Here is a 23,673-nt window from a genome sequence, read left to right as displayed (position 1 = left end):
AAAAAATGGGTGGGTTTGGAGGTACTCTCATATGTAAGATGGTCTGGAAAAGTTTTCATGACTATGTGACATTTGAGGAAGATATGGAACAGGGACAAGTAGGTCAAGGAAATTTCTGGAAAAGCTTATTTCAGGAAGAGAGAATGGCTTCTGCAGTAGAGTTGGACCAGGGGGCTGCTTGCCATACTTGAGGGTCAGAAAAACACTGTGGCCAGAATAGATGGGATACAAAGAATGACAGGGAACATATAAATAGGAACTGGATTTTCTAGGGCAGTGCTACGAAATAGTGATTTTTATGAAATTAAAGAGCCTGGGACAGAAAGTATACCAACCACATCACTTAGTGTCCTCAGCTTACATGATCTTTACTGCAAGGCTTTTGGAACCAGAGCACTGAGTTCCTTGTTAAACTTTGTGTTCTATGTGGATGAGCACTTTGAGCATCACTAATGTGGGGCCTTTTGGACCGTGGTAAAATAATTGCAGTTTTTTGTGATTGAGATGCAAGGGACAGGAGAACTTTGGGAACAAACAAACAAACAAAAAATAACCTGAAATAGGTTTTAAAAGAATTCATCTGTAAGATTTACAGATCTTTTTCTAGTGTGATTGATATTTGTGTAAGGGAGGCGGCAGAAAGGCCAGTTGGAAAACTATTACATTACCTGATGGCAGAAGAAATGTTGGGTTGGACCTTCAAGCTGTGGTTTCATCTACACATTGGAAACAGACTGCAGGTGAGCTGATGGACTAGAGATGACTGTGAGAGCAAGAGAGGCATCACCAATAATGCCAAGATTTTATACCTGAGTGTAGAAAGGATGGAGTTGACCTTGACTCAAAGAGGAAAGAGTCTGAGAGGATCAGGTTGAGAATTTAGGAGGATGAAATTCTTGTCTGTGCACATGTTTCATTTGAGGTGCTCTTAATAATTAAAATATGTACCCCAAAGTGGCTTAACTAATTTTCTATAAACCCTTTGGAAAATACAAAAAAAAAACAACTGATACACTGAACACAGCAATTTCCAAAATCTCTAAAAAAACCTTAAATGTGACACTTCTAGAAGATGGAACTGGTTTGTTTATATATATGCTGTACCTTTCCCAGCACTCAGGGCCATGGAGGTGGTGGGTCCTTGACTGCTGCTACAGAGGCTGCAGAGGGGCTATGCCTAGAGACCAGTGCAGTTGCCCATTTCCAGAAAGTAGCAGCATGTTTTATTTGCAAGGTAAATCTCTGGTCCAGTTTTGAAGACCATTCTGGAAGCTCCAAATTCAATCTCTTTCCAAAAACATAAGTAAAAAACAGTTAAGTAAAATGAATAATACTATTCTTTAAAAATGCACACCATTTATAAACTGGTGAGGATACTGTGCCACAGATTGAGGAGTATAATTTTTAAATTGTATGCTTCTGATCTTGAAAAAGAGGAAAACTAACACCGAAAAATATCAGTGCCCTTCTAATGGAATTTGCACAAATTTGCAAAAAGTTTGATTTTTTTCAGACAAACTTTAATCAGTGTATACTGTCCCAAGGGGGCAATTTTACAATTTTAGTGTGGTCACTTGCAACTCTGATGAGATTTTAACTCCCACTGTGGCTGAAACCATGAAGTTATTATTCTTGGTCTGATATTCACAGTGTGAGCAAAGCCATTTTCTGTGTCCCTCCTGTTGGATGTTCTTCCTCGTATCTGCGACAGCACCAGACTCTACTGTGATAAGCCCTGTGTCCCTGTCTGTGCTATTCAATGTGATCACAGAAAAGTTCTGGCTTCCCTGTCTGGGCCACATTCAAGATGTCTGCCCCAAACAAACAGGATTCCCCAAATGGAACCAAAGACATCTCTCAATAATATCCTTTGAAGTCCCTTATTTTTAACTTTTAAGCATTATCTAATTCAAGGTCTTCTATCCTGTGAGATGAGGACTCAGTTGCTTTTTTTTTGGATCACCAACACATACACACACACACACACACATGCATTCTCACACCCTGTTGACTATTTTTCTAAGGAGAAATATTTAGTGTAGACTATTGTGTCTATTTAATGATATTCACATTCAACCAGCTTACTGAGATTTTATAAAAACTTACAACTCTGAACTACATCAGAGACAGAGAACCATCCTTTTGTGAGCTACAGGGGTGGGGGTAGGGTGGTTCTGCTCATTAGACACCTGTAATGACAAAAATGTTATGAAAAAAGCAGAAAATTCCTCCACATCCCTCTACAGCTCCTCCAGGTTACAGGGTGTTGGTATCACCTTCTGAAGGTCACATTACAAATTGCATTCCCCAATAGGATCCAATCACTTTTTTCAAACCAGGATCAATCCTAGAAGCAGAAGCAGAATCAGAAAAAGTATTTACCAAATGAAGGGCTCTTTATTCAAAAGCCATAAAGAATTGGATGATGGCTAAGACAGAGATTAAACCTACCAAGGGCTGTTCTAAGTGACTTCACAGGTTGCAAGCCCATGAAGCTGGCCATTTGTAGCAAAAGAAATGGATGTGTTCAACCACCAAGTCAGTTCCACCCCAAAATCATCATGAAAAGTCAATAGACCAATAATTAATGTCATCCTTAATTGTAAATACTAGGGACCTTTCTGCTAAAGATGTGCAAAACAAGTCTTTAAAAAATTCCTTAAGTGTTGCAGGTTCAATTCCCAGTCAGGGTACATGCCTGGGTTGCAGGCAATGACCCCCAGCAACCGCACATTGATGTTTCTCTCTCTCTCGCTTTCACCCACCCTTCCCTCTTTAAAAATAAATAAAATCTTTAATTTTTTTTATTTAGAGTTTAATAACAGAGGAGGAAGATCAGGGATTTTTCACATCTAGCCTAAGGGGCACATTTTCAAAAAAAACTAGAGGCTTGACAACTAAAGATAAACAAAATAAGTTATCTAAATGCATTAGTGAGGCTCATGAGTTTCAAAGGTTGTAAGTAAATGCCTGCTCCTGTCAAAGGGCTAAAACAATGACATCAGTGATGACAGTGACACCAGTGATAACATCAGCTCTAGTGATAGCAATTTCAGCAAAGCATAAGCTGGGGGACACCCTCATCTGTGACCATTCTGGGATCTTCCACCTCTTTGAGCCTACTATGGCTCCAATAGTCTGGGCCCAGCTGGCCATGTCCTCCAGACTAAAGAACAAGTTGATGTACTTCTACCTTTATCTCATCAATGACAGGAGAATAGAAAGGAATTTGTGAAGCCTCTGGTGAGACCTACTTAGACAATTACATGCTGATTTCTTGGGTTTGTAGCCAGACCATGGCATTTACCAAAATAGAAACCTCATTTTGAATGGGCTTCTAGGCTCAGGGAAAATGAAAGGTCAAAAGGGAGGCTGTGTTGTGACCACGTTGCTAGAAATACTCATCATGACCTGGGTGCTATCACACCCACCATCATAACATCAGGTGGGCAGAGCAGCATCCATCACAGATGGGAGTGTTACATCCTGGGTTAGACAAAGACAAGAAGACCTGATCATTGGCATCAACTACTCCAGCACTGTGACTTGTTACACGGCTCTTACTTACCTGTGGAATCACAGAAAGTTCACTTTGAGGAGTCAATCCATAAGTAAAGACCAAGCTCACTCCAAGTTCATTTCAGACCTCAATCCCCCCTCTCTCACACACACTTTTAGCTACTCCCTTGCCTGTCTATAAATTTCTAGTCAGCTTTACTCACTGACACACACAATTTCCCTAAGACAAGGCTAATTGGTGACTCAGCTGAGACACATCTGGTGGTATAAGAATTAAATAAGACTTTTTACAGCACTCCCAGACCCTGTGAAAACTGTTTCTGCAGAACACACTTTGGGAGCCAGCAGCACACATCTCTACTCTGTTGGAACTGGAGACAGGACATCTCTGACACTCAATTTGGTTTTCACCTCTCCAAGACTGGCTTCATTCTTTACCTTCCATAGGCTTTATGCCAACCTTTTTTCTAGTCTGACAAATCTTCACTCCAACTTTCCTCCTGACACAAATCTCTAAATTACCTCAGCTCAACTTCTGCATTCTTGGTGTTTCAATCTTACAGTCTCTCATTACTCTCAAGACTCCAAATGCCCCCACTGAATGCTCAGCTATTTTTCTCCCTTGTGCAGAATATGGAAAATTCTCCTACAACTCAACAGCAACAACAAAACCAAAACCATATTGAAAAGTGAAAAGCACTTGAATATGAATTTTATCAAAGAAGATATATCAGTGGTCAATAAGCACATGAAAAGATGCTCAACAACACTGTTATTTGGAAAACACAAACAATAAACCTCAGGATTGAAGTTGTTGCTTCTGATGTTGGGTGTAGGTATTTCTGACATGAAGATAATAGAGAGAACATTGCCCTGTGTGGTGCCTTTGAGTCCTCCAAAGGTTTCTTCATGCAGAGCTTACAACTTGCACCACTCAGCCGACTTTTGTTTTTAAAGAAATAAGGCAGGTCTGTGTATCAAATAATAAATGTATGGGGATTCCATAGAGATTGGAAAGCTAGAGATTGTAAGTCCTCTAGCTTTGTGTCTAAAAACTACAGGCTTCTTAAGGTGTCAGTTCAGTATTGGGGTTTGATCATGGAAAGACAGTGGACTGAAAATCAGAGATCATCCCAAACTTCTGGTTCTTCACTGAACAGGTGACTGGCCTGGTTGATAAGGGGTCATTCCGTCAGGCTGAAAAGACCTCCATTGTCCAACCAAGGTGTGTTTTTATAGGTACAATATCTCAGGACATCCTGGAGATTCAAGTTTGAGCAGGAATAACACGTGGAGACCAGGAGCAGGCTGGTAGTCAGGTCAGTACTCAGGCCCCAGGGCCAAGAGATGTGTCAGGATATTCAAGGTGAATGTGACTGATATGAACCAGTCAGCCAATGAGCAATAGAGCAGAGTCTAAAAATGAGCTAGAAAAGTGAGGGAAACAGGCAGGAGCTATCTATGGCAGCAGAACCATGTGCTCTGCCCTTGGTCATTTTATTTATTCCCCCTCTGCTGAGGGCAGGGAGGGCTTATACAAATGCAAGAGTGTGGGACCACAAGTGGGCAGCAGGAAGTTGCCTAAATTCTGGCCTTTGTGGACCATTTATATGAGGGGGTAATGAAATAGCAATTTGAAAGAAAATAAATTATTTTGTATGTAAAAAATTATTACTGTTTAGGGCCTAAGACCAATGCATAGAGGAATACTTCCCCAGAATGAAGCAAAGCATTTGAAACATGGGGCTCTTCCCCTGGAGGTACAGGGAGCCTTTCTTGTTCTATTACAATTCCAAGGACTCTACATCCAGGATCTGGTCTTTGAAAGATTTTGAACACATATTGATTCATTCATACACCACTTATTTCTTCTAAATTCATCAAGAGCATATGAGTGTTTATGTCTAGCTTTGTGTCTAGAAACTACAGACTTCTTAAAGTGTCCGTTCAGTATTGGGGTTTGACCATGGAATCCCTGAGATGCTTTTAGGTGTAGAGTGAGGGGTGAGAAGGCAAAGTTCTTTTCTTTTATACTCCAGATGGAGTGACAGCAACACATCAGGAAAAAAACAAACAAGAGGTTCCAGGTGTAGTGCAGAAAGGTGTGGATGCGCTATTTGAGGTGGAAGCCTGAACATTTCCAATATCATTCCTGGTTGTGAATGTAGCTAATTTTGTTCTAGAGTAAAATTTAATTAAATCTCATCACTTTTTAAGGTTAGAATCTATCCATCTGAGCTGAGGAAGCATACAAAAGAATCAAAACCAATGGTTGGTTTCAAGATCTAGAGATGCCTTAAAGGTCTCCTGGGGTGGAGGAGAGGATAAAGCTATCGCTGCAGACAGACCTCAGATGACTCTGATCAGCTGCTGATGGCCTGTAAGACTCAAATTTAGAGACTGTATCTCCCTGTGCCTCAGTTTCTTCTCAGTGAAGGAGAATGAAGATTTGACTGCCACATTGTCAGGGTATTAACCTTAAAGTATTCACAGCATCTGACCTAATTCTTGAGATAGGGGAACTGCTCAAATAAGAGGCACCTGTGGTTGATTGACACCAAAAGATAACTTCCTGGGCTGACCCTTTCTGGAGGAGGAACCACCAGGAGCATCTTTTCTTCTCTGTTCCTCCTTGGGAATGCTGATCTTTCTGTGGACTCTCTTATACTTTCTGGGACAGTCCACAAAACACCTGGGAATCTTGCTCATCTTTGCTTTTTACACACAGTGAGGGGTAAAAATTTCGGCTCTGCCCTTGCCTTGATGTGGTTCTAAGGGTGAGCCCTGGCTGGGGACCAGCTCAAAAGCTTTGTGACACAGGAACCTGGGAAATCATTGCTGCCAGTCAGACCTTTTCATGAAGCCCAGCCCAACCTGACAGGCTCACAGGGTCACCTGAGTCAGGTTCGCTGCAATAGGTGCCTGAAGAAAGGCTGCCCAACTGAGATTCCATTTGGATTCCAGGGATCCCATCAGGACAGGCCCTGTTTGTGTCCTGCAAGTTATGTCTCAAAGCCACGGTCACTGGGAGGGTCTCTGAAGGCTAGACTGAGAATGGTCTCTCTCTAATGATTTGTTCCATTAAATTGGTTCTTCTGTTTGTGGGACTATGTTCAGGGGTATAATTCACAAAGGAAACTCTGATTTTAGGAATTTGTCTTCACTGTGTGTGTTTACAATCAATGTCCAAACCCACCCTGGGGCGTGATACAGAGGGGGATGGAGGCAGAGTCCAGGGCTGTCAGTCCTGTGTGTGAGTAGAGTTCACCCCACCTGACACCCAGAGGTCAGAGAGAAATCACTCACTGTACACATGGAACTGTTCAAATCTCTTGTTTTATCTCAAAGGCAGACTATCAGGGAGTAAGATCCCCTATCCTCTAAGGTGATGATTGCAACCACAAGGATTAATCTGAATTTATTTTCTCTAAACCACTGTATGGAGGACTGGTTACATATACCCTCTTAAGTCTACTGCAATAGAGGTGATACGTTAACTAGGGTTTCTCCCTTCTGCCCCTCTACCACATAAAACCTACATCATTGGGAGGCTTACTGAAGATACACAGAAACACATCCTTTTCTTTGGCAGCAACGATTGACACAATAGCAAGTTCAGGACTGGTGGGCTGGTTCCAGAAGGTTAAGCATGAGACCAGGAGGAAAAACAGAAATAGATTAATATTTGGATCTCTGTATTGAGACGAAGAGATGAGATCCTGGATCCTGAGCAGGTCTCCTCCTCTCTCAGCCTTGCTCTGTGTGAGTATGAGTGTGTGTATGTCTCCCAAGGTCAAGGTCAGCAGTATGGCCACCCTGACTTCACCAGCATGAGCCTGTTATTTTTTTGTGTTTCAAATTCTCTTCTCTGGGTATCTGCCCGACACTTGCCCTTATGTTCCTCAGACCCTTGCTGACACTCCATTTTGTATTTGAGAGACACCTTCATGCCCCAACTCCTTTAAAGACCGTGTGTCTTTACTTTCTGACTTGTCCCTTCTCTGTTCCTTTCATGACATTTGTGGTTTCCTGACACCACACCTAGATCTTTCTGCCTGTCCCTTCCCCATGTTGACAGGGCTCCATGTTGACGGGGTCTTGGGGGAACTTGTTGTACTCCAGTGTCTGTCAAAACCTGTGTGTGACTGAATGTGTGATCCCAGGTACCACCATCTGCTGTGATATGTTTACCCATTTTTGTGGTTGTTGGTAAGAGTGACATTTAGTGATTCTTGTTAACTTTTCTTCTGATGTCACCTGACATAAATTGTTATTACTATTGTCCGTTTTCAAAATTCAGTACTCAGTGATGAATAACTTAAGAAATGAAGAGCATTTGACGTTTTTCTGACCCTACACCCTTCCAGTTCAGGAGATGTTCCTGTTGCTTATTCTCTCCCGCATCCTATTCTGCTTCCCTGTGTTTTCCCCTCAGGTATGAAAGAAGCCCTCTATCTCATCTCAGAGGGCTGTGTTTTCCAGCAGATCCCAGTCAGTCTTTGACTTCCTTACTTTCTTCTACCAACAGAAATTGTCTCTTACTTACTTGACAGCAAAATATTTTGCCAGGTCACAAGTCCTCTTTGGGTAGGGATATAGAGGGGGACTCCATATGTGTGCAGTCTGCTCTGTCCCTTCCTCTACGAGAAGAGCTTGAGGTACAGTATGGCTCACAGGCACTTCTGTCTAAAGTGATAGAATCTGCTGTCCCTCCTCCCTGTGTGTTGAGCCTTCTCTTATGGCAAGATCACTTCTTTGGTCACTTGGGCCATGAGCAGTGTCTGCCTCAGGCCCTCCCCTTCCCCTCATTTTTGCCACACCAGTCTCCTCCTTCCAGTTCACTGTTTGTTTTTTTTATATTAGGCTTCCTGAGAAATGCTGAGGCCTCTGAACACACACACACACACACACACACACACACACACACACACACACACGCACACACACTTTGGAGAAGCACAAGCCTGGGATGTCCATGTTTTGGATATTCCCCACAGCTCCCTGCCAGGTGCTCAGTACCCTCCCCACAGTTGTCTCTCTCTTTCACATTTGATTTTCCCCTTCAGAACAATCACTCTGGGACTAACTCAGGAAAACTTGTCATAGACATTTCACCACTGCTGTGCATCAGATTGGCTGTGAAATGTTGTGAGTGTTGGGAAGCACAGGTGTACCCTAGAAATGCTGCTTCAGCAGCTGCCCTGCTAACATGGATGCCCAGTCAGAATGAGATCTTGTGATATGGATGGAGAACAGGCCCTCCTGCTCTCCTGTGCCCAGGGAAAGTCTGCAGATCCTGTTAAAAATGCAGATTCTGACTTGGCAGGTGTGGGGTGACTCTGCATTGCACAAGCTCTCAGGAAAGGCTGATCTTGCTGGCCTGTGGAGCTCACTTGCAATAACAAGGCTGATGGAGACATGTGTCCTTTTGAGTGGATGACCTGCCTCTTCCCCTGGCCTTAGCCTCTACTGTGCCTTGGTCTTGGGTCTGTCAGCACCACACAGAGAACCCCAGGGTCCCCAAACCTTAATATTTTTTTCTGTTGGTTACATGGAAACCCCGGAGGACACACCCTGTTCTCTCATGTTCTAGGTACTTGGGGGAGGTGGGAATGGGGTGTTTTTCCATAGCTATAGATTTTCCACTTTACTGTTTATTATTACTAGAGCTCTGCTTTACAATAATGCATGTATACACATATATACAAATACACATATATATGTATTTATATACATATACACAAATATATGAGTATACATATATACATACCACTAGTAAAGTATAAAAAGTCTATTGGTTATTGGTTCAGGATAGTGAATGAAATGTTATGTGTTCTTTAACACAATTAATCTGAGTTTAAGACCTCTATAACTTTGAGAACATGGAACCCTAAGAGGGCAAATTCTGAGCATGCTATCTCTAAAGTATATGTTTCTTGTGGGTTCATTTTCTGTTTACAGGTAGCTTTTTAAGGCTCAGGATCTCAGTCTTGAGGCATCTGAGACCCTCCAGAGCACATGATGAAGGAGGAGGCACAAAGTTTCTATCACTGTCAGTGGATCAGGGGCCAAGGTAGGAGGAACAAGGTTGGTTGGGGTGGAAAAACTGGTCAAGAATATTGCATCTGGAGGACTGAAAATATCAATTATTCAGGACGGTTGAAGAGTCTAAGGTGTAAAATGACACATTCATTTAAAAAAAAAAAAAACAGGAATGATGAGGACAGAGATGTCTCAGATGAGGAGTTGGGGAACTTTCCAAGTCAGTTGCTCTGTGTGGTCATTGAAGCTCTATTTGTTTTTTAGAAAAATTTGCTTTTTCTGAAGACATTAAACTGAGTTAGTGTTCTAGTATGAAAGTGTGCATTCTATGGCAGAAGAAGGAGTTGGTGGAGAGTTATTTATGACAATAGCTTTTTTTAAAGATTTTATTTATTTATTTTAGAGAGGGAAGGGAGGGAGAAAGAGAGAGAGACAGAGAAAAACATCAATGTGTGGTTTCTGGGGGCTGTGGTCTGCAACCCAGGCATGTGCCCTGACTGGGAATCGAACCTGTGATGCTTTGGTTCACAGCCCGTGCTCAATCCACTGAGCTATGCCAGCCAGGTCAATAGCTTTTTTTTTAAAGAAACAATTTAAAGGAACCAAACAAGGTCTCAAATAATTTACTTCCTCTAATGGATAAGCTTCTGGTTAGTGTGCAAGGAACCCTCTCAGAACAGCTGAGAGGTGCAAAGTCACTGAAAAGAAACCAGCTGTGTGTGGGGGTGATTGTGGGTGTGAAAATTGGCCATACTTACCAAGAGAGGTGGATGGTAAATTTAAGACCATCTTCATTCTGTCTTCAAATGTATCGTTGCATTTATATTCAGAGACAGAAAGTATAGTGTCACTGGTCAACAAAGAAGTAGAAGTTGCCACTCCAATCTCATCTCAGGCTTCAATTCCCCCTCCCAAGCACACACACCACCAGACACTGTTTTTGCCTCTCTCCAGGCACCCAGTCAGCCTCTCAGACATGCAAATCCCTTAAACACTGCTAAATGGTTGAATCAGCTGAGGCACATCTTTACAGTATGGGGGTGAGTTTTACCTATTCCAACTCTCCAAAGCTATCAGGAAACTGCAGTCCTCAGACCACACTTTGAAACCCTGCTGACATGTTTCCACTGGGTTGGAATAGAGACTGGACACCTCTGGCCTTCAATCTGGTCCTCAACTTCTAGCCTGCCCTGCATTCCATACCTTGCCCAGGCCCAACACCAATCCCTTTGCTAACCTGACTACCCATTAGGCCAAGTTCCTCCCTCACTGAATCCTCTGTACTCATGGTGTCCCCAGTCTTACAAACCTCCATTGCCCTTCAGACTCCTAGTCCCCAAAGAGATGCTCATCTCATCTGTCCCTTGATTGTTCTCCCATGTTTCTTGTTTCATAACTTTTCCTGCCTAGTGCATCAGGTTTCCAGGACACTGACCTCTACCTGAGGTCCTTGTCACAAGAGGCACCGAAGAGGGCTGTCCAGTGTAGACCTGCACAGGGCAGATGTGACAGGGACGAGCATGTTTACTCTAGTTTCAGAGTTCTATGACAAGATTTTTTAAACCTCTGTAAACTTGTTCCTTGGGGATGAGTAAAAATATATGTACAATGAGAACATTGTTGATGGTTAGGGTGCTGCAGAGGTGCAGACTTTCATACCTGCCCTTTTTCTCTGATTCTAAGGCAAAGGCCACTTCAAAGCAATCTTGTTCCCAGAAAAATCATAGCAGCTAGGTCACCTTTTGCTGCAGAAATGAATTCAGGATGTAGACAGGACAACTAGATACATTTACTTGGGAAATTTCAGCCAGATTAAAATTAATTGGAAGATGTGAAAATATGGCAAGGATGGGTACTGTGAGCAAGATGACAGGATCAAGTAACAGTAAGCAGGTGACGTCAGAGTGAAGTGTGCATCAAGCAAATTTAAAGTGGCAAGGAAGACTTTATTAAAGGCCGTGCAATAGTGTAGTGAGCCGGAACACATCATCCCTAAGACAGAAGGCTGTGGAGACTTTAGAACAGGGGAAAGAATAAAGGCATCTCTCTTGGTAGCTGGCTTTACAGAAAAGTAAAACCTCTCATAAAATCTTCATAGGATGTCTTTTTACATCATGGTTTCAAAGGTCTTCACCCAAGTTATGCTTCTTCTCTCCCAAAGAGCCTGGGCACATGACAATTACATTTTAATTGATGGGCACAGGCCCCTGTGACAGACACTTTCTGAACCATACACTAGCAAGAGGATTTTAAGGACACTCTGTATATTTCAGATAGGCTAAATTGATCTTCAATAACAAATTACAAATATATCATGCAGAAAATTCTCTGAAAATTTGGAGGTCAGAGGCTTGCAATCAAGAAGCACCTGTCTAAAGGCCCCTGTGTCATAACAAAACAGCTTTCTTCCCAGAGGAAGGAAACACATTGAGATCTCTTACAGCCAAGACTCAGTTTGCATCTTCATCAGTTCCTGCAATTTATAAACAGGTGCAAAATACCTGTGGCTCCCTGAACAGAGCCACGATGAGATCTCCCAGAAGGTTATGCTTCTGCAGATATTTACTCAGACATTGTATTTTTCTTTACGGTCATCTTTACTTTCATCATATATAATCACTAAGAAAGAGCTGTATTCTCGATCCTACAACATGGCTGGTGTCACCTGATTTAGCCTGATTAGTTACCTAAGTGCAGAGGAACTGACATTCATCACATAATTTGCTCTAAGGAGTGTTTTTTGATAAAACATAAGATGAGAGTTTTAACAGCCTCTTGAGGTTAGGAAGCCTCACCCACACACTTCAACTGCAGTCTCTCTAGATTTGGGTGGTGTCCTCTTCTCCAACAGATACCGAAAAACCAAAGAGATCAAACTTAACTCTCTCAAGTGTGAGGACATTTCTAATGCTGAGGGCATCAGGGTAAAACAAGACATTTTAGCTAAAGCTGGGTTTTGTTACTAAAGTTTCCAATTATATCTTAATAACCAAAAGGACAGAAATGTGCTAAACTCATGCAGATAATTGTATTGACATACAAATAAGAATACTCAAGAGAATTTAGAAATCTTTCGAAAGACATCTAAGAGAAAGACTAAGATCAGTGTTGCTACTCACATGTGTGTCCTCATGTCCATTCCCATTGTCTGCAACTGTGTCCTGGAGCCTCCACATGTTTGCATGGAGAAGAGACACTGCTCAGTTTCTCTATGCACTTCACCTGATCCCATTGGTTATCACGGGACCACTGCTCATCCTCTGAGGGACACAGTGTTACCTCCTCTGTGGACACGGTACACATGTGACCAAACTAAAGGGATGTTGGTCTCAACTGTGTCCTTAAATCAACAGTAATGGCAATGTCAGCTCACATTTTTAGTGCATATTGACTCAGTGCAAATCTTTTAAGAGTTATTTACTCTCAGAACAAATATATTTAATGATGCAAAAATTTATTTAGGGTTTAACACCATATTAGGGGAAGGGGGTCACTCAGATTTCACAGTCAGCACAAGGGGTGCACTTTCAACAAAACTAACGGTGTTTGAGACTTCACACTGGTAATTCCCAGCATCTTCTCTCTTGACTGGGTCTATGGTCAGGCTTCTGTGGTCCTTGGACAGCTTCGTTCTCTCTGTGAGCTGCAGATTCATGCCATTGAAAAATCACTGGGTAGAAATTGCATTTGAGTAACAGGTCATAACCACAGCATCCTTATTCTCTGTAACTGTGGTGTTGCTGGCTAGGAGGATGGGTGCTCTCACAGGCTCTGTGGAGAAACAGAATGTGACACATTCAGAGTGGGCTTGAGACATGGATCAATGCTGCTTCCTCAGAGATCTCAGCTACTCACAGTCCCCAGTGAGCTGTGTAAAGGTCACCAGAGTATGGTCCTTACATTTGCAGAACAATTGTTTAAGTTCAGGTGACTATATGTAAGGAGAGAGCTGCAACTGCCCTCTGGCCCTGTATAACCTCAGGGTGATTCCTTTTTTTAAAAAATCATTTTATTGATTATGCTATTATAGTCATCCCATTTTTCACCCCTTTATTCCTTAGTGCTCTGTATACTCCTCCCACCAGCATTCCCCCCACTTAGTTTGTGTTCATGGGTTATACATACAAGTTCTTTGGCTATTTCTTAGACTCTTCTTAACATACCCCTGTCTATTTTGTATCTACCAGTTATGCTTCTTACTCCCTGTACCATTCCCCCATTCTACTCCCTCCAACTTCACTGATAACCCTCCATATAATCTCCATTTCTGTAATTCTGTACCTGTTCTAATTGTTTGGTTACTTGTTTTTTGTTAGATTCAGTTGTTAGTTGTGAGTTTGTTGTCATTTTACTGTTCATATTTTCAATCATCTTTTCCCTAAATAACTCCCTTTAACATTTCATATAATAAGGACTGGGTGATGATGAACACCTTTAACTTGACCTTATCTGGGAAGCACTTTTTCTCCTTCATATTCTAAATGTTAACTTTGCTGTAGAGACTAATCTTGGATGTAGGCCCTTGACTTTCTTTACTTTGAATACTTCTTTCCAGCCCCTTCTTGCTTGCAAGGTTTTATTTGAGAATTCAGCTGACAGTCTTATGGGAACCCCTTTGTATATAACTGTCTCCTTTTCTCTTATTGCTTTTCAGAATCTCTCCTTATCTTTAATCTTGGGTAATGTAATTATGATGTGCCTTGGTGTGTGCTACCTTGGGTCCAATTTATTTGGGATTTTTAGCTTCCTTGACTTCCTAGAAGTCTATTTCCTTTGTCAGCTTGGGGAAGTTCTTCATTATTTTTAAGTAAGTTTTTAATTTCGTGCTCTTCCTCTTCTCCTTCTGACACTCCTATGATTTGAATGTTGGAATGTTTAAGTTGTTCTGGAGTTTCCTAATCCTCTTTTCATTTATTTGAATTCTTATTTCCTCATTCTGTTCTGGCTGAATGTTTATTTCTTCCTTCTGCTCCAAATATTTTATTTCCTTCCCTTCACAGTTGGCTTCCTGTACATTTTTATTTATTTAACTTTACATAGCCTTCCTTTTTCCTAAATTTTGTCAGCATAATCAACTATTTCTGTGAACATCCTGATTATTATGAGTGTTTTGAACTCTTAACTCATAGGTCAGGTGTCTCTTTCTTGCTTAATTCTATTTTTGGAGCTGTGATCTGTTCCTTGATTTGATCAATATTTTTTTTTAGTCTCAGCATGCCTGTTACATTGTAAGGGGAAGAGCCTTAGGTATTTGCCAAAGCAGAGCAGGACAAGTCTCTGCATTGTGGCACTGCATATGGGGGAGTGGTTTGAGAGGGAACAATGCCACTTGCTCAGCTCTTAGCCAGCTTTTTGTCACTTCCCCTGCTACCCATGAGCAGTTTTGGCCCTTCTGGTGCCAATACCCACATAAATGTGGGCCTCCTCAGGCTGCCAGCTGCTGCCTTGCCCACCCCAGCCTGCCAGCCTCCACCTAGACCAAACAGTCACATTGCCAGGTATCCACTCACCCTGATTGCTCATCTTCACTCTTCCTACCAGTCTGAATGAATGTTTCCTATTTAACTCCTTGGTTTTGGGACTTTCACACAGTTTGATTTTCTGGAAGTTCTGGTTATGTTTTGTTTTTCAAAATGTTGTTGTCCTTCATTTGGTTGTGAGAGGAGGCAAAGTGTATCTGCCTACACCTCCATCTTGGCTGGAAGTCTCAGGGTGATACCTTAACTATTCCCTCAGATATCTCTGTAGTAGTAGCACAAAAAGTCCCTTTCCAGCACATATGTCCCATAACCTCATCTTCAGGTACAATTTTTCTCTTATGAGTTTCTATTGATATTTTTCTAGAACTTTTTTGACTTCACAAAACGTCAAGTCCCACTCCCTTATAAACTTTTATGTATGTTGCTGAATGCACACTTGCCATCTTTTTCCATCTCTGGGGACAAAGGTAGTTTACAGTAAGTAAAAAAGCTTTTACCTTTTGTTAAATAAATTATTAGGCAGTAAAGACAGGCCAAACCAGTCTTCATGACTGTAGACCTGGAAGATTATCATCTAAAAGACTTGTCAGTCTGAGCAACACTTTATTTCTTGACCTACTGATTCAATATCTTGGAAAATTAATCTCTAGAGACAAGTGGTTATGGTTTTAACAAAGGCATTGACTATAGGGATAGAAGAAAACTATTCACTATAATAAAAACCATATATAAATTCCCACTGTTAACACAATATTTCATGGAGAAACTCAAAAATCTTTACTAATATCATGAACAAGACAGAATGCTCTTTTTTCCACATATTCAACATAGTACTAGAAGTCTGGACCACAACATTTATGCAAGAAGATGAAATAAGTTGTACATAAATTGGTAACAAATGAAATAAAAACTATCCTTTTTGAAAATATGACATAATCTTACATGCAGAAAACCCTAGAGTTTCTGACACAACACACACACACATACACTTCAAAATAACAGATAAGGGAAAGTTGCAGGATGTAAAATCAACATTAGCATCACCTTTGTTTTTGCAACAACAATGAAGAATTTCAAAATGAAATTAAGGAACAGTTCCATTTACAATACCACCAAAAGACTAGAATATGTAGCAATAAACCTAATTAATAATGTGGAAAATGTGTACACTGAAAACTACCATTTTTTAAAAAAACAAAATAGGCACATATCAATGGAAAAATATACACATTCATTTACTGGAAGTCCCCAAACTATCCACATATTTGACACAATCACTATCACAATCCCAACGTCTTCCTGGTAGAAATAGAAAAATTCATCCTACATTTATTTCATAAGGAAATCCAATGAACCCAAAATTGTTGAAATGATTTTTTAAAAAGAAAAAAAATGTAGGTCTAAGGTAAAAGGATATGAACAAATTCGTTGGTTTAGGAATCCAAAGATTCCCTCATATGACCACAGAGGCAGAGAAATTAAGTCTGTGGCTAACACCTCGAGTGACTCTGATCAGCTGCTCATGTTCTGTGTGACTGCTTTAGTGACAGTATCTCCCTGTTTCTCAGTGTATTCTCAAAGAATATTGTCTTCCAGGTTGTCAGTGTACTAACTGTAAAATACTTACACTAACTGACCTAAATCTTGGGTTAGAAGAGCTGCTCAAGTAAGAGGCAACTGTTACTGATCAACTCCAGCAGAGAATCTCCTGGGCTGATTCCTGGTGAGTGAGGACCTTCCAGAAGCATCTTTTTTCCCTCAGTTTCTTTCTGGGGATACTGACATTTCTCTGAACTTTCCTGAGAGCCCCTACTCAGTCAGTTATGCCCAAGGACAGTGTCTAACTGTTTCATCCACACACAGACTCAGGTGATAGACCAAACTCCATTTCCACCAAGATGTGCCTCTTGGGCATGAGCCCTGATGGGTGACTGGCTCATGAGACTTGGGGTTTGTGCACCCACTAAACTGTTACACATTCAGCCCTTCTGAGGAAACCAAACCCAACCTGGCATAGGCTCACCACAGTCCCTGGAGTCAAGATCCCTGGCACAGAGTTCTTGGGAGGGGTTTCTGGGCTGAGTTTTGTAATAATCTCAGGGAGAATCGCAGACCATGCTCTGACCTAGTACAGCAGGGTCATTCTCAGGGTCAAGTTCCTAGGCAGGGTCTCAGGGCACTAAACTAAGACTGGTCTCCCTGTGCTGAGTTACTTCCATCAGACTGATCCTTCTGTGTGCAGTGACTGTCTGCAGGGCTGCTAGTTGGAAAGGGAAATGAGACCTTAGGAAGTTTGTCTACAGTCTGTGTGTCCTGCATTAAATGCCAAAATCCAACCTGAAACAAAGTGAAGAGGGGAATGCAGGCAGATCCAGAATTATCAGTCCTGTGTGTGAAGCAGAAGCCACCCCACCCAGCACCCAGATGTCAGAAAATAATCACTCACCGTATACATTAAGCTGTCTATATCCTATTAGGTTTTTTAAAGGTGGATGTTCCAGTACTACAGTGTATATCCCTGTGTCATTCATGGTGACATTCATTAACATCAAGGACCCATCATAGCTTATGGTCACTCATCCATATGCAGGACTTCTTACATGGTATACTGAGTTTTGTGTAAAAAATGCAATGATCTGATTTTCGTCCACGCCTTTCCCCTGGTACCATTTGAGGTGTGCAGCATTGGAAATCTCACTGCGGATACGTAGAAGAACATCTTCCCCTTCAGAAACATTCTTTCTTTGACACAATAATCAGTTGTTCTGTGGTGGGTAGGCACCAGAAGTTTAAGAGTGAGACTAGGAAAAAAGAAAAAAAAATGATCAATATCTGTATCTATGCTTGGAATGGAAAGATAAGGCCCTGAATTCTGAACAAGTTTCTTCACCTCTCATCTATGGTTGACACATCTGTGTGCCTCCCATGGTCAAGGTCAACAGCATGGTCCCCATTGTTTCAGCACCTCTGAAGCTGTTATTTTTCCTGTTTTAAATGCTCTTCTCCAAACATTTGTCTTGCTCAACTGTTCTCTTTTCAGACACTTTCTGACACTCAGGAGCATTTTTTGAAAGGCAATATGCTGACTGCTTTCTCTAAAGATTTTCTGCTTTCATTTTCTGGCCCTGCTCTGAATTTTCCCAGCAATTGTGGGTACCTGACATCACATCTGGATCTTTCTCTGCCCCTCTCTCCTCTGTGGAACATGTTCTTTCTGATGGTAGAGCTTGTCTGATCTTGTACCTCCAGTGACTGTGACAGACTGAAAATACATGGGGTTGAATCAATAGGTGATCTCAGGGTCCTGTACCTCATTGGGGTTTTTGCCCATATCTGAGGTTAGTGGTAAAACAATTTCTAGCACCCATGGTTAAATTTTTCTGTGGTGTTTCCTGATATAAATCAATATTATTATTGTCAGTATTCATGACTCAAAATTCCATGATGTATAACAAGAAATGAAAAGCAACTGAGGGCTTTCTGCCTCTCACAACTTCCAGAGTATGAGATTTTCCTCCTGCTGAGCCCCCTTTCTGAACCTTTTCTGCTTCTTTCTCCTTCACCATCAGGTCCAAACAGAAGCCTTTCCTCTTTTCTCAGAGCACTGGTCTCTTCTGCAGACCCCAGCCTGTCTCTGTATCAGACCCTTAGTCTACCCCAAGGGATTGTCTCCTACTTACCAACCAGCAGGAGCCCTTGCCAGTGGACAGGTCCTCTGTGGGTAGAGACTGAAAGGAATGTCATGGTGTCTGTTGCCTCCTCCGTGGCTGTGTCTTTGAGAAAAGCCTGAGGTTCTGTAGGGCCACAGGCACCTCTGTCCACAATGGTGCAATGTGCTGTGTGTCCTACCTGTGCACTCAGCTTTATTCTGGGACATGTTTACTATTCTTGTCATGTGAGCTGGGGGCAGGGTCTGGGCTCAGCACCCTCCCACTCCTTGCCCTCATTTTTGTCACTCTTTTCCTTTCTAACCAGTTCTGCTCCCCTCTACACTTGTTCTCTGAGAAACCTGAGGTCTCCTAACACCACACAAACATGCAGGCACACATATACACAGGCACACTTACATACACACACTTGCATATGAACACACAGACACAAAAATCCACTCTCATACTGAGCTGGCAAAGCACAGGCCTGGGGTGTCCTGGTTCAGGGGTTCCCCCAGAGCGTCCTGTCAGGTGCACATTGGCTTTTCCCATATCTCTTTCTCTTTCACGTTTGACTTTTCCCTTCAGAGCAGGTGTTCTTGAACTAACTCAGAGATTCCTATCACAAGAGTATCACTCCTGCTGTGCATTGGATCACCTTTGAAACTTTCAACATCATGATGCTGAAGGTAGATGTGAAGGTAGAACCACCTTTCCTGCTCTCTTGTGCACAGGGGAAGCCTCCAGATCCTTTTAAAGCTCAGGTTCTGATGGGGCAGAGGTGCAGTGGGTCACAGACTCTGCAATTCACAAACTCTCAGGAGAGGTTGATCTTCCTGGTTTTTGGAGTACACTTGCAAAAGCAAGGCTGATGAGGCAACATCTATCCCTGAGAGGATGACCCACTCATGCTAACATTGGCCTCTGTTGTGTCTTGGTCTTTGATATGTCAGCACTGCAAAAAAGCCCTGGGTATCCTTACAAAAATGGGGATTGTTTCATTTGTGACACAGAATACCAGGTAGGAGTCCATGCTGCTTGGTGTTCTCAAATGCTATGAGAAGGCTTTATTTCCTCCAAGCTGGAAGGTCACAGAGATGAACCTGAGGGTTACAAGTGGTAAAGCCCTGTAATAATTGTAGAGGATACCCTTCCTCTATCTCAGGTTGTCATCAGAGTGTTTTTTGCTTCTAGGGACAAAACATTCAAAACCAGAAGTCTAAACAGGACTGGCAGTTTGGGGTGTGAAGTGGGAGGGGTCCCATGTGTCCCAGGGAGAAAGCCCTATGGGGAAAGGTCTGGTGCCTGTGGGTTTCCTGATGTGCAAGAGATAATTTCAGCTGGACCTTTCCTTTCTATGACTGTTTGTCGGGCCTGTCCTTGTGCTCCCTGGCTGTTGGGACAACCTCTGATTTCTCCCTGGGAGGCTTTCTTGTGCTCACCTCACCTTGCCCATGGATGATGCCAGGCATGAGGCAGAGAACAGCATAGAAACCCCTGAGAGAAGAGGTGCTCAATGGCCCTGTCTAAGGGAAAAAAAGGTACTAATCTGTAAGGCAATTTAATGAGTTTATCTGAGCCAAACTGACCTCATATGCCTGGGAGCATGTCTCAAATCGTGTGAAGAAAGGCAGTTTTGCAGTCTGTTTCACACATTATAATAAAAGTAGAAGGCGAACAAGGTTGCATAAAATCCATTAGGAGATGAGACAAAACAGCAGAGAAATCTCTAGAACTGGAAAATAAAAGGCAAAATGAAGAAACAGATATTTTTTACATTGGTCGGTAGAGGATAATTAGCATTTACAGGACACAGAGAATGTGCCCAGGGGACCAGACAGCATAAAGGATGCTGTGGTCTCATACACATATCCCACACTCTGTGCCTTTGACAGGTCCAGCACACAAAATCACTCTAATGTGTCAAACTTATGCTATCCAAGATGCAAAAACGAAACAAAACAAAATAAAAAACAGATCAGGGCTCACTTAAGGTAAAGACCGAGCTTTGCTAAGGAAAATATATGCCTAGGATGTAACAACTTACCATCACCTGCCCAGTTAGAAATTTCTGATCAGAATATCCTGTGAAGCTTTTTAAGCCTGCCACATAAGTCTTTTCTGTGCCTCTGTCTGCTCACAAGGCACAGGATCTGGAGCATCTCCAGGTGAACACTCAAATGGGGGCCCTGTGGTTCTTCTGTTAGGGAAGGATAGGTTCTCCTAGAAAGCTCAGCTCCTCTGAGTTGGAAGCAACCACAGATTCTGGGTTCTCCTGTCCCCTTCTGCACAGGATGTTCCCCTTGTTCCCAGGACATCATGAAGTACACAGATGACTTTAGAAACAACATGCAGGTGACCCATTATTCCAGGGACTCTGGGAATGAAAAATCTTCCCTGATTCCTATAAGGTCAGGATGTGCTCCTTCTTCCTCTGGCGATAACTCTTTCAGGGATTTAGATTTTCTGTCTGGTGAGGTATCTGTGAGAAGAGGAAGAACACAGGCCCTGGGTGATGAGACATAACTCACAAGGTGGAAATATGGAGAGCTGTGAATGTGGGGGGAATAAATGCAGTCCAACCCTCATTGTTAGGAGGATCCTTTACTTCTTCCTGAATGTATGAGAAATGAAAGCCTGATGCTGGCATGTCCCCAAGGATGTGGTGGCCTCCTCTCATGCTGACACTAGGGCCTTTGTGTCTATAAGAAACATCATTGGACTGCAAGTGTCACCCAGGATAATGGGCTTCCATTGTGTGGTTTCCCTTATTGATTTAATGAGTGTTTATGGAGCATCTGTGATTTTCCAGGCTGTTGGATTGGACTTGGAAAGCCAAAAAGAACAAGACATGGGCCCTGTACTCATTGATTTTACCTTGTAACAGCAACCAGGTCTTAGATAAATCATAGCCCTAGGGAGTTAATTATAATCCAGTGAAGGGCTGTGAAGGAGAACTTTGGGTGCATACACAGCATGTGCTTGAGTCTCAGATGGTCTGGGGATTACAGGGATCCTTCTGAGAAAGGACCTCTTGCTGAAACCTGATGAGTTACTGGCCATTTTCTCCTCAAAAAACAAAGGCTGTTAAAAAACGCTGCCTGCAGAGGACTGGCCTTTGGTGCACTGACATTGCCTGGATGGAGTAGCAGACACAGTCCACTGTGGGGAGCTTGGAGAGTTAGGGAGACTGTAGAATGATTGATACTGATTTGGCTGGGCCCTGCTGGGTTGTAGGTGCTGTTGAGATGGGGTTAGTGGTGCCCTAGAAAGGCTCCAGCCTGCAGAGTAATTCTGCCGCCCCCTAGTGAACAATACAAAATTGGCAAGAAAATGTCATGTTACAGTTAGTTTTCTTTTTTAAATTTTATAGGTTCTATTCAACTTATAGTTTAGGCAATGTATCATATATGTATATATAATTTTATATACACATATTGGAATATAGTTGAATATAATATGCTTTTCATATTGAAAGTATACAATTAATGAAGCTTTCCCAGATGCACGCACCAGAGAATGTGTACAATGAAAAAAGAGACCACATCCCATACTGTTAATGTCTCCTCATGCCCTCTTTTAGTCTCTTTATATCTTCACCTCTCAACATACTTTTTTAGAGTAAAGGAAAATCTCATCAGCTTTTTTTTTATTATAAATTCCTTTGTATTTTCTGGAATTTTCAAAAATTTTTATGCTGAACTACGCAATTTTAGGCTGTATTGCCTTATGGACTAAACACAAGTATTTTGCCATAGGTCTTTCTTTTAATACCCTAGTTATACCTCATTCCAAGAATGTATTAATATTGTTTTTATAGACATTTGTGTTTTTTCCTATTTCCTACAAGTAAACCTGCAAGGAACTTGTAGTAAACTTGTCCAGCACAGTCTTTAACACAAATAATCAGTGCTTGTAAAATCATGAATACCTGGAGGACTGGAAGGTAGGGAGCTATCTCTTGAAGTCTGATTTCGAGGTCACATGGCCATAGCCCAACCCAGAGGGACAGAAGCACCTGCTTCTTCACATAAAGCTGTGTCTGCCACAGCCCACCCATCAGTCAACACAGCAGCAGAAATAATGGCCCCATGTCCCTTCCAGCTTCTGAATTATGAACCAGTGAACCTCAGAAACTGCATTTAATTCACATCTGGATACTCAATCACTAGGAGTAGAGTAAAGGTAGTATTTAACTTTTCACTCACTCTGATATAAGAGGAAACCTAAGAAAAATGAAAGATATATGCCAAGTGCCCACAGACAATACCTAGCCTGTCTGAGTCCAGCTGCAAGCTGTGTGACTCTGGGTGAGTGACCCCACCTCAGTAAGCATCAGTTCCCTCAGATGATGTCATCAAAATGTGTTCAGTCTTCTTTCTTGGATTCTAGACAAGAACATCTAAAACTTCTGGAATTTTCTAAGTGATGTGGGTGCTAAGAGTGCCTTCTGTTGTGATGAGGCAACTCTTGGAAGGCCTCTGGATATTTGCAGAGTGAGGGCAGGTCACCAGAAAGACCAAGTTCTAATCAAAAGCTTGAAATATTCAGCTAGGAACAGAAGGAATGTTTCAACCTGAAGAGAATTTTTAGGAGTCTTCTTGAGCCAAACATGACAATAATTGCAAGGAAGAAAACTCTCAATGGATTATTAAGAAAATGTTCTGAAGAATGGCAATTTTCCCACTTATTTTATATAGAACTGTCAAGGGCAAAGGCTTAAGGGGTTATATTAACTCCTTTGACAGTAGATTAGGGAAGTGAGAGAAAGAAAAGTACAGAAATCTCTGAGACTGGGTAAAATGTAAAACAGACACATTCGATTGTTAGGTTGGTTGGTACAGAACTGTCAGAAGTTAACAATGAACACAATAACAATAGTGATGAGAGGGTATGTGGTCTCTGCTCTGGTGCAGTGAGTGGTCTGGAAAAAGAAAATTACCTGACATTTTAAAGGTATGTTATGGTAGAGGCAGAAAGAT

General features: G+C 41.9%; 1 pseudogene; it reads right to left on the bottom strand.

Annotated features, from left to right (window-relative positions):
- Window positions 1–12,998: 12,998 nt before the first annotated feature.
- The window catches only part of LOC114511422, a 38,977-nt pseudogene continuing 28,302 nt past the window's right edge, over window positions 12,999–23,673 (bottom strand).

The sequence above is a fragment of the Phyllostomus discolor genome, chromosome 12 (genome assembly GCF_004126475.2).
Source record: "Phyllostomus discolor isolate MPI-MPIP mPhyDis1 chromosome 12, mPhyDis1.pri.v3, whole genome shotgun sequence".
NCBI lineage: Eukaryota > Metazoa > Chordata > Mammalia > Chiroptera > Phyllostomidae > Phyllostomus > Phyllostomus discolor.
The sequence above is the reverse complement of the archived record's forward strand: the minus strand, read 5'-3'. Positions and strand labels throughout refer to the sequence as shown.